The 12,683-nt window shown below is 37.2% G+C and overlaps 1 long non-coding RNA gene across 1 annotated transcript in view; it reads right to left on the bottom strand.

Annotated features, from left to right (window-relative positions):
* LOC140323371 (uncharacterized) overlaps positions 1 to 1,530 on the bottom strand; it is a 66,894-nt gene extending 65,364 nt beyond the window's left edge. Inside the window, exon 1 of the long non-coding RNA XR_011919364.1 lies at positions 1,019 to 1,530. This is a non-coding gene — a long non-coding RNA (uncharacterized lncRNA). The remainder of the gene's footprint in view (positions 1 to 1,018) is intronic.
* Between the last annotated feature and the right edge of the window lie 11,153 nt (positions 1,531 to 12,683).

Raw genomic sequence — 12,683 nt, forward strand, 5'->3', positions numbered from 1 at the left:
AAAGGAAAAATATAATGTAAAGGTTGATGTCAAGATAACAGTGATGGTATTCCGTGTACATTTTAATGTTATGGACAACAGTTAAAGTGTCACAAAAATTGAAAACAAAGCATGAATTTGTTTAGGGGAGCAAAAAGTATAAATTTGGCTCTGTTTCCACCTTTAAGAAAACTACATGCTGTTCCTTGCATTGTGTATCCTTGATGTGGATTTATACATTCTCAGCCCTCTACAGCATAATGGGGTGGCTACAAATAAAGACATGAGCATAAGATGTAGCCACAGGCATTATGGATAGGAAGTTCCTATCAAAGGATATAAGGTATGTATGGGGTCTAACCAAACACATATTTTTAGAACAATAAGAGGAAGGAATGTATCATTATGACATGTGTTTGAGGCTGTCATATGCAGGTGAAACAGAGAAAGAGGAGAGGGAAGTGAGAAGGGAAGAAATAACCGCTACATACTAGGGGAGAAAGAGAGAACAGGGTGAGAAGAGAGAGAACGGGAGGGAAAGAGAGGCAGAAAGGGAGAGGGGGTAGAAAGAAACAAAGAGAGACACACAGGACAGGGTGAGAGATAAAGAGGGAGGAGAGAGAGGAAGAAGAAAGTGGGGAAGAGAAAGAGAGGGGAATAGGGGAGGGCAGAAAGGACAATGGAGAGGGGAGAGGGAGAGCAAGGGAGGGAAAGAAAGAGAGAGAGATGAAGAGGGTAAAGAGAGAGGGGAGAGTAGAATAGAAAAGGAAAAGATGAAGAGGGTAAGGATAACATGGAAATGAGGAAAGAGAGGGAGAGTAGAGGGAAGAGAGAGAAAGTGGGGGGAGAAGGGGACAGGGAGAGAAAGATGGAAGAGGAGAGAGGGAAAATGTAGGAAGATAAAGGGAGGGATAGAAGAGGGGAGAGAAAGGGGGAAAATGGAAAGAGAGATGGAGAAAGACAGAAAGGGAGCGGGGAGGGAGGGAGAGGGGAGAGAGAGGAGGTATCGGAATAGATAATGCAATGTATAGAGTGATACCTTCAATACAGATCTCTCACACTGCACAGATCTCTGCACTGTATGTGACCTCGGTAGAATCACTTTCATTGTGGGCACTGTCTTGTCGGTCAGCACCAGATTCCAGTTCTACATAGGGATGTTGTAACGTCACCTCCTAGTGGTCATGCCACCGTAGGCCATGGCTTGGGTGGCCTTCTGGGAAATCTGGCCCTAGGCGGAGAGCTGATACTGCAGCCACTCTGCTGCCCTCTAGTGTTTAGCCTGAGGTAAAAAAAAACAATCTACACAGTTTAACTGCATAAACAAACACTTTTTCAAAGTAAGAACACATTTGAAAGATTTGTATTATTCATATATAATTGAGTAATTGTGTGCATTGCTAAACACATCATCCTCCTGCTGTCCTCTGTATAGCAGAGCTCAAACCAAGAGAGGGGGAAACAGCACAATAACAGTCAGTTTACTGCAATGTTTATGTACTTACAAGAGACATGTTGGTAGGAAAAGAGTGATAGAAAGATAAGCTTGTAGCTCTGTTGCTTCTTCTTGTCTCTATCCAGACACAGGCTAGAGGCACAAGACCTATAAGTGCCAGACAGCACTGTGCAGTGGGAGAGCTGTGTAAATTCAGGACTAGATGGACAGAAACTCACAGCCTTTGGCACATAAAACAGGTCAATTATATGTATTTATGTCTGTGTCCATATACTAACTGTTTTGTCTGGTATTTAGCAAAAGGGGGTATATCGGACATCTGTAAAAAGACCACTACTTTCACACAGAGGGCAAGCATGCCGATGGGCAGTCTGTGGCACACCATTTGTTTAGATTCATCTCGATTGTATTTAGCTTATTTAGACTGAGTGTTCAGTTAGGCTTTAAAGTAACCTTTAAGTTTGTAGATAAGCCACTAAAGCAGGGGTGTCCAATTTTTTTTGGCCCCCAAAGGAATCCTATATATGAACTGCAGCTGGCCAGCCGCTGCATTGAAAAAGCGTCACTACTACAGTCCCTGGCATCACTCGCGTCTATAGGCCAGCGGGCTCTCTGCCTATGAGTGGCCCCGCATTGGACTGTTTTATACACAAAAATAATGCCAGGAGTTTTAATAGCGGTGCTTTTTCAATGAAGAGGGAGTTTCAGCGGCAGGCCACTCATAAGATTTAGCTCCACATTGGCCGCGTCTAGTATTTCCAGCACTCCCCCTTAGCTGTACTGAAAAGGGTTTATATCTAATAAGAAGGAAAATTTCCTCAATTTTTTCAATAAATTTCAGAGTTGGCCTGTGACTTTGTCAAAGTTTTTAACTTTGGCCTTCTTTGTATTTGAGTTTGACACCCCTGCACTAGAGAGAGAGGTGATTAAATCCCACCTCTACTTTAATACATATATATATGTAGTCAAATTATAAGCAAAGTCTTTTTTATCCTGTAGTGGTGTTAAATAGTCCCTCCTGCTGCAGAAATAGGTGCAAATTGTGACATATGAATGCTGTCCTGTACACCATTGCCCTGTGAGTCCAGGCTGCATGAGAGCCTGGCACAGAAGATTTGCCATTAACATTTACAAAGAGGATGAATGACAACTAGTATCATTAAACCAAGAAGAGGGACATTAACCAGCAGCAGGTGCATGTGTTAGGGCTAAGAAGCCCTTTATTTATTTATTTATGTTTAAACAGCAGGAGGGGAGTCCCTTAAAAATACCTACTTCATGTAGTAACTTTAACAGTATAATAGAAAAAATAATGCTGGGGCAAAATAGATGACAGATTGGCCCTCCTATTGTGTGTTAATTATCCCACCTCCTAGATTGTAAGCTCTTCGGGGCAGGGTCTTCTCCTCCTGTGTCACTGTCTGTATTCGTCTGTCATTTTCTTTTTTTTTTTTAAATGCAAATTTTTTTAAATTTTTAACATATACAAGTATACATCAAAGGAGCATCACGAAGAAAAAAAAAGCAAATAAAACATACATTAAACAATAAGAGAATGTAGGCACAAAATACAGAATGTCAAAACATGAAAACAAACATCATGAAATACATACAAAACCACAGGAACAAAACACGATTACAAATACACCTGTGTTTTTCTAACCCTTCGTATGGATTATATCAATACCCAATCAGTTCGTCTGTCATTTTCCACCCCTATTTAATGTACAACGCTGCGTAATATGTTGACGCTATATAAATCCTGTTTAATAATAATATTATTAATTGTGGACAACATGGAAACATGTGGAAAACATGGACCTTTACATCCTTCGCATCTCATGATGAACCACCATTTACATTTACCCATTATATCACAGCCCTCCTTTCACATTTGATTCTTGCCCTTTAAATCTGGACCCCTACCCTATATATCCTCTTTTCTTCACATTACAAGTCCACCTCCTTCAAAACAGAGTCCCCCTCTACATCAGAACCCCATCTTTCACATTACTATGATAGGGAGTCAAGTCATTACATCAGAAGTCCCCAACTTGCAACAGAAACTCCTTTCATATAAGGGTCCCTCTTTCACCTCTAAGTCCCCTCCTTCCCATTAGGGTCCCAGCTTTACATCTGTAGCCTCAATTTACATCATGGTAACATGGTCCCACCCAAACATCAGGAACCCCCTTTATATCAGAGTCCCCTATTTAGATCAGAACCCTACATTCTTATCAACCCCCCACCCAAACCTCAGTAGGCACAGGCCTTTATCAGCTAACTTACAAGTGTAACTTCAATGGCCACTCACTGTTGTAAATGAACCAGAAGAGAAGATATTCTATGGTTTTCCTTTGCTGGTCATTGACAGATGACACCATTGAATGCGGTGCTAGGAAAAAAAATCAAATGGTTAAAGATTTCATCTGTCAGCTCTATGTACAATAGACAGTGGTGTGGAGCAGGGCCCCCACAGGCCTTATGGAATAAGGGGCCCGATCTAGATCAAGACCTCTTCAACCCCTTTTCCTATGCCACTGCATGTCACTACTGGAATCACTAATAACACATTTTTTTCCAGTCTCCAAACTTGGTGGGTATGTAACAAAAAAAGCACTAAAAAAAAAAGCTTTAAAATGTCACTGCGGCAGACATCCACCTGAAAACCCCTCTTTGATACAGTTGACATCTGTACTGTTCCACTTATGTGGTGGGCTTCACATTCATGGTTTCCAGTCTAGGTTTCAAGCATAATGCCAGCTGTTAATTGGATAGATCATCAGTCACTCAAAAAACCGTTCATCATATTGTCTGGTGGGAAAATCTCCTTCCCAGAAAATATCCTTTTCATACCCACAAATGGATAGTTTGGTGTATCAAGGCAAGAGCTTTTAGTTTATTTTCAGTTCATTTCTGCCCTCAAACCGTTGCAAGTTACATTTATTTTTACAAAGGCTTACTCATTTATCAGCATTTCTGAAAAAAAAGAAACAGTTCACAAGCATTCTGATGGGTGAGGACAGAAAAATTCAACTGTGGTATCAGCTAGCAGCTGTTCTCTGACACAAAAACTCAAACACTATCAGTAAGAACATGAGAGAATATGAAGACACAGACAAATGCTTGACAAGAATATGCTGTGAGAGAAAAAAAACAAATTCGAGTAAAGAGAAGGAAATTCAGCACTGAGAAGTGCCTCGTTTCCAGTAGCCAAAAAAACGAGAGCGTGGTATCCGAATATGGAACAGGTGGAGGCTTTGATGACTAATTAAATGACTCACAATCAGTATTTGCATGTTCACAAAAAAATGCCATTCGTATTTTCTCAAAAATGTGCCTGTCAAGAGCTAACTTGCTTTGTGTAGGAAAAGATGTTTGCCTGCCCATAGCTTAGCTTTGGTGAATGAGTTTAAACTCTTTTGATGAAGTTTTACATAAAACTAACCATTAAATAACTGAATGTATAATTTTTGTATAGTCTTTTGTTTCTATTTATAAGAACTCTTTTATTGAACATAAACTTCATGCAAAGGTAAAATCAAAGACCTTTAAAGATGTTGTGGAAGCACAGTGCCTACCTGCTGAGGACTTGAAACAGCCTTTATTTAAAGGCACCGTGTACAGTTTTCTGGTTGAGATATCTACAAAATGGATGGATGATTTAGAGGATGACATTGGCATGTGCATGTAGATCTCCCATAATTGCTAGCATTGTACCATGAACTATATCAGAGCCTTCTATAACTAGCCATTTGTTTATCAGAGCTGGCCATGGGTGGCTATTTGTCCATGAATTGGACCATTTATGTTACTTTACATCAACTAAAGAGATTATTTATTTTATCACCAATGCCAAGATCTACCTTGTTGATAGTCAGTAGTACTCCTATCTTGTAGAAATGGCTGCTGATTTGTATCCACCCATGGACACTGTCCACATAGATTTTGTATATTCTTCCTGTTGTTGCACAGTTTTTTTTCAGGGTTCATAGCCTCCTCCTATTATCCTTATGCTTATTAGAAGGAGACTCAGTTTTCTCCAATATTCAAACTAGTTTCTTTACATATGTATGACTAAGACAGGAACATTGGACTGTAAGCTACTTTGCATGCAGGCAATAAAGCCACATTCATACTACTCAGCTGTAATAGTGTATACATGGTATCATGATTTATGCCATGAATTATTGTGCTCAACACTAAGGTGCCCAATTCCTTTGAATTTACCGCCGAACACACCAAAAGAAGCAAAAAAGTTGCATGCGCTATTTTCTGTAACACATGGGCAGCACATTGGCTCAGCGGTTAGCTCTCTGGCATTTGCAATGCTGGGTCCAGGGTTCCAATCTCGGTCAGGACACTATCTGCATGGAGTTTGCAGGTTCTCCCTGTGTCTGTGTGGGTTTCTTCCGGGTACTCCGGTTTCCTCCCATATCCCAAAAAACATGCAGTTAGATTTATTGGCTTCCCTTCAAAATTGATCTTAGACTGTAATAAAGACATATCGCTATGGTAGGGACATTAGATTGTGAGCCCCTATACTTTGTACAGCGGTGTGTAATATGATGGCGCTATATAAATACTGTGTAATAATAATGTCTATTGGAAAGGTACACAGCAGTGCCTTCCATATGGATTGATGGTGTGAATGTGGCTTAATATTTATATTAAATGTGTAACCAAAGAACAAAACTGTATTTCTTTGCAGCTTTATATACCAGTCCTTATGATATGTTATCTGCATTTCTTAGTTACCTAAGGAACTGAGAAAAAAAGGTTTTGGTTTACATACATTTTTAAATCACCTCAGTTCTATTGATCATAAAACATAATATATTTAATTGATCAGCCTAATCATTTAAACCACTGAGAGGTGAAGTGAATACCATTGAAAGTGTTGTCACAATGCAACCCTTAGGGGAACAGTCAGTTCTTAAAAGTTATATGTTAAAAGCAGAAAGAAATGGTAAAATATAAGAACCTTGGTGACATAGACAAGAACCAAATTGTAATGAGCAGATGTCTGGGTCAGAGTATCTCCAAAATGGTTGGCCATTTAGTATGCAGTGGTTAGTACCTACAAAAAACGATCCAAGGAAGAACAACTGGTGAATCATCCACAGGGTTATAAGCACCCATGGTTTATTGATGTGTCTGTGTGTGTATAGGGTCAAGCTCATCTTTTCCTACCCCACACAAGAGCTACTGTAACCCAAAATTGTGAAATATTGAATACTGACAGTAAGATAAATGTGTCGGAACAAATAAGACTTCATGCTTCAGGCCACTTGTCTGGCTGTGAGGCAGTGTGCATCCAAAAGGCACCTTCAGTGGTCCTGTACAATCTATGACTTAATGGGTCAAAGAGGACACGTCTAAGTGCCTTTCATAGCATGGAGCATTTATATCTTACAATTTTGCCAACTCCTATCTCATGTTATAGAATTGCTTTCTTTGCCATGGCCAATGGTCAGTGGAGGCATCTGTAGCATACACTTCCTGCCTAACTTTGTCCTGCTCCCTCTAGTGGATGGAAGCTGTCAAAAATGTAAAATCAACCACAACAAAAATGGAGAGTTACAGAAGGTCATCAATCTGGGTCCAGTAACTGACAACTGCGTAATTTGGACATATTGGGTATTTCTTCATATTAAAGTTCTGATTTTACCAAAGACTGGCATAACTTGAAGTTATCTGAAGTATGACAAGGTCATTACTATTGCAATAACACATATTCGTATCAAGGCTTGATAGACAACTCCAGGCACCATAAACACATTATTCTGATAGTACCATAGAAAAAATGACCTCTGATACCAGCGGTGCTCTCCCTTTTTCCACAATCCCAATTTGTCCCCATTTCCACTGTCCCAGTTTTGTGCATATGAACAAAGAGTTTATCCCTTGCGACCTATAGAGCTTTGCTGTATTTCCAGCTCCATAGCTTTCATTCACTGATGCACTATCCGTGCTTGGCCAATCACAGAGAACCTTGTATCTGTGAATAGCCAGTGATTGGTCAAGGAGAGAAAGTGGAGTGCAAACCACTGCCGCTGTGCCGGAACTACATCTGTTTCTATGTATGCACCATGGAGGGGAAACAAGTGGAGGTCGTTTTTTATTTTATTCCTTTAAGGAAAATGTAGTGATAGTGAGTAGCTGGAGCTGTCTTTTAAAGTGAACTTGTCTTCCCACAAGGCGTTCATTTTAATTCAGTCCTATCCAGCTTCACCCTGTTCTTTAGTTCCCTTTTTCTCTGTTAAATGAAGGGAAGTCCTGAGTCTTAAGTCCTGAGTCTGAGTGCGCATGTCAGTATTGATTGGCTCGCTGCTGTCACATAAAATAAGTCACATGCCCCTTTAAAAAGTAAGGAAAGTCTCCTTCTCCTTGTGGCAGAGATGTCACGTAAAGGTATAAAAGTGTAAAATGTAACGTATTAGGTAATTACCATTTTGTAAACATAAAATAGAAAAATTTTCATTTGCTTGTTTACTGCATGGATGCTGCATGGCATTCTTAGAATGGATATCTGCATATTGTGTGTGTTATATTATGTGTAATATGTCACTATTGAATACACAGTTACTCTACAAATGTAGGAAGGGGGAATTACAACGTGCATATTTAATAAACAATTGTGGTTACTCTTTTTATTTATACCTTCTAAAAAACAGATATAAGGTTATTTAAAAAATACAAAAATAAGGTTATGGAAAAAATGTCCATACATTGATAAAGTTATCTTAATAAGTGATCTGTTTTACATATATACGTATACTGTTTAAAAAAAAGAACACACACACAACTGGACTTGTAATGTTGAAGATGTTTTGCAGCTCAGAACTAATAAAACAGCTTGGAAAGTTTTAAAACGTCTTCAACATTACACAGACAAGTTCAGCTGATTGTGACTATGTCTAGTCAAGGACTATATTGATATTTCAAGGACTACAAACTAGGTATTTCACTGGTTGTGGATCAGAAATGGATTTCTTTCCTTATCATTTTTCCTGGGAAAGTTGTGTACCCCTTTCGCCAGGGCAAGTCCAAAGGGTAGGTAGAGGAAGTGGCCACTTTGGGTGTTTTACTAGGAGATAAGAATCAAAGGAAGTGAATCTGAATGTTGTAGAAGTAATAAACAGCTCATGTAGGGGGCACATTTTTGGTCTTTTTTGCTTTTAGGGACTTGGACTCTTGGGTCTTGCATTGGGTCTTGCATGCAAGTTTCTGTATTTGTTCAATAATACCTATTTACAACCCAGTTGTTATTATCCTGCACCCAATCCCTTTTGTACCCTCCCCTAATCCTCATCCTACTTCCTCCCTGCCCACTCTTAACCTTTAGGATTGTAGCCCTCCTTACGTTTACTTCTACCTCCTCCTTTTTACTTAAAGGTAATTGTTTGATGCAGGTATCCCTACTTCTCTTTGGAGATTCAATTGCACAATAGATCTTTATTGTCTTATGTTTACCAACTCAATGAGTGATCTGTGATATTGTCCCCTTTATGATTACAGAAACATTTATTCACTGAAAAAAGGTCTAAAATTGTTATTACTGCTTGCTGAGAAATTTTACAAGGCAATATGTTTTAATAGTAAGGATGCCTAATACTTTGTATATTGTGTCCAGAAAACCTAAAATAATAATCAAATAATATATAATCATTTTTGTTAGATGACAATTCCAAAAATTTTAATGCTTATTTTATTCTAAAGGGAACATACGCAGCAGTTTTACTTATCACAATTCTCATCCCCCTGGCAGGCATTGCTCTCCTCTTATCCTATTATTATTATTATTATGACAGACTAATACAGACAGTGATACAGGAGGAGAGGACCCTGCCCCGAAGAGCTTACAATCTAGTAGGTGGGGGAATTTACACACAATAGGAGGGGGATATCTTATGAGCCCTAGGTTATAGTCTGGCCCTCAACATTCCTACTAACAATGCAGGATTAGTGCTCCTGCATTGTATGTGTTTATGTTAGAGTGTCCGTCATGCTGCTGGAGCAAGGGATAAGGTAAATAAACTGCTATTTGTGTTCCCCTAAAAGAAAAAAAATAAATAAATACAAAAAAACACAATACAAGGGTAACTATATTTTAACCAGAGTTCAGCTTTAACAAAAATAAAATGCCCTAGATTTGTAATTGTAAGTTGTTTGTATCTTGTAGCCACGCCAGAAAGATGAATTCAGACTGGCTCTTCTTACAGAACTTTCCTCTGTTCTCATTGGTATAAAAAACCAACATATGCACCACTTTCCAGATTATACAAAACTATTTAAGTGTACCTAAACCCAAAGCAAAAATGTAATATATTGGAGTTTACCAGTCCTTGGATGTTTTGGTTGCATTAGTTGTTCTGGTTTATCTGGTAACATACACTGTTCTAGGGTGACAGATCTTTCCCATCCACACACTCATACACTGCTCTTCATCATGGCACAGAGGTAGAGGTTCTGTAGTCCTTAGAGATAGCTGGAAAAAATGTAACTGGTTAGAATGCAGAACAGACAAAGTATTGCATGGTAATAATTGACAACATTTCTGGAAGGATCAAAAGGCATTTTTTGTACATATGAAAGATAAAACAAAACTCATTCACTGGAATAATTAACAGACCAATAGGGACCTAATAAAAGTAAATTGATAGTGTTTACATATTCTTTATTATCAGATCCTGACATTAAAGGAACTTACAATCTAGGGTTCTTGTTCATGCATGCATACACACAGGAATCGGTTTTGTCAAACACAGACTAACCTACTAAATAAACCTCTTAATAATTAAAATACCAATATTAAATAATAGACAATAACAGGAAGATAAGAGTGACTTATTCTAGTTTGTAATATATCGAACACACTTCAATATACTGGGGATAGTTGAACCCTTTAATTAGAAATGATCTTATACTAGGTTCTGTGATTATAACAAAATGTTATCAAGGAGCACAAAAAATAATTCATTCAAATATTATTATGACACAATCTAATATACAAAAGTGATAAATGCATTCCTGGGGCTGCTTTGTATACCACTACAGAGGGAAATGATTCCGTTACCCAATAAAAGACAAAGGCTTCCACCAAGGTGGTATAGACATTTACAACAGTTTGATATAAATTTCCACATGATGCACACAATATAACAGTGCATGCTGTACATAATAGATTCCATTCAACATACAAGTAACAAGCAAGAGCTTCTCCTAATTAGGCAGACATAAATTAGTCTAAAAAAAATAATAAAAAGGTGTAGATCACCACTTCTTGGATGAGTGCTTGTCAACTATTTAGCATGTATAAACTTTGTATTTTTTGTAACACTTATCTAGGAGTAAGGGAGTATTTCTGGGATCCAAGGAGAATGTAGTTAACAGATGAGAATATATTTTAAATGCATAAATAACTTTATTTCCTATTGTTTTTACATGAATTCATTCATTATGGACTTTTGTAAAATCATTTCTCAGAAAATTGAGATTGGTGTCCTACTAAATAAATGACAGTTTCCTTGTTATAAGCAACCAAAAAAAAGCGTTATCTAAGATGTGGATAGCTCATTCTTGCTAGATATGAAAAATGAATTAAATTACCTATAAACAGCAGATCCCTGTATCCCCATGAAGGTTTATTAAGTTAGCCAGTACCTTTCCTCAAGCTGTTAATTACTTTTTCTTAAAGATAAGTTTATTTAGGGCAAAAAAAAAATCAATTTGGGAGCTTTTTCCTGGGAGCTATTCTATTCTATTCTATTCGATGCTTTTAAAGTTAATGAGTTTACTTGTTTGGTTAATATTGGGACAGTGATCCTCTTCTGGTTCCTTAGGGTAGAGATAAAACAAATAAACCACCCTGTGTACATGTTTACCTTCTATCACACAAACAATATGGATTCCATGATTTTTTGAAATGCATTTACCAACCTGTGATGTGAGTTAGGAAAAACTTGGATGTTTTTCCCTTTTCCTTTAATATAATGTAATAACAAGGTTGTCTGTTTAATGAGAAGCTGTTAGTGTTTTCAATTTCTGTTGTTCACACAATAGTAACAATAATGGGGTATTGTGATTTAGTAATTTGGGAAAGATAACTGGATTTCAGACCATGTTTTCTGAGACAGCACAGAGACAATGAAATGATAACTGGTTATGCTCCCAAGTTAGTTGTGTAGTTGTTTAAATACAAATGTTTAATTTGGCCTTTTGGATTATCCTCTCTTGTGTTTTATTGTGTAGTGTATATTGCACACTTGGCAACTTTACTATTCAGAAAAAAAGAACATGAAACTTAAAAACATAAGACAGATGACTTATATTAAGCATCACAATTTTGAAGTTAAGGTGAACTCTCAGATGTTTAGTTAATAAAGGTGTTTTGAAAAGCAGCCTAATACCTGCATTGTAGTTGATGTTTAACCGCATGATCACATTTACAATTCTTTTTTAAAACGCTTTTAAATATGTGTTTGGTAGGTTTATGCTATGCAGTACATTGATGGTGTAATTTGCTTTTCTATTTCTACACTTGAGAGACAATTTTGTTTGTTTGCTGGTGTAAAGTTTGTTTTGTGTACAATTTTAGTATGTACCTTGTAAAAGGGTAGAGGGATACCCCCAACATCAGTCTCCCCAAAGGCGCCCCCTAGAGGCAGTACCAAATTAAAACTTTTTCCCTACTTTATGTAGGTAAAATTGTAGCAGTTGTGTAGGCAAATGTTGAAAATGAATTTATAAGCTGTTTTAAGTGAAAATGCAACAGAATTTTTTGTTTTGGTAAATAAGCTTTTATGAGTTGTTAGTATTGATAAAATTCAAACAAAATCCTGTATTATTGTGTTTTTTTAAATATTTTAAAAGTATATATGTGAAACTTAGATGAAAAGCAAAATGAAGCACCATTGATTACTAAAGCATGGAAATGTAGATTATTTTTGTTTATGCAGAAATAATGCAGATATAGAGGGTATGAATTATTAGAAAAAAGTGTAAAATAATGTGACTGTGCTGCCCATAAATATTCCATTGCAAACAGTAATCCTACATAAGTTTATTATGATAAATAAAAAGTCAAATAGTAGTTCAAAAAGTTATGAGGCAAAAAAAAGAAAAATTAACTGAAAAGGTAAATGTTGAATTAATTGTTAGGATAGTGATATCACATAATATTCAATCAGATGATAAAATGCTTTTGAATCATATATGTCATAAAAGCACATAAAGGAAAAAAAAA

Source organism: Pyxicephalus adspersus, chromosome 2 (genome assembly GCF_032062135.1).
Source record: "Pyxicephalus adspersus chromosome 2, UCB_Pads_2.0, whole genome shotgun sequence".
Classification (NCBI taxonomy): Eukaryota; Metazoa; Chordata; class Amphibia; order Anura; family Pyxicephalidae; genus Pyxicephalus; species Pyxicephalus adspersus.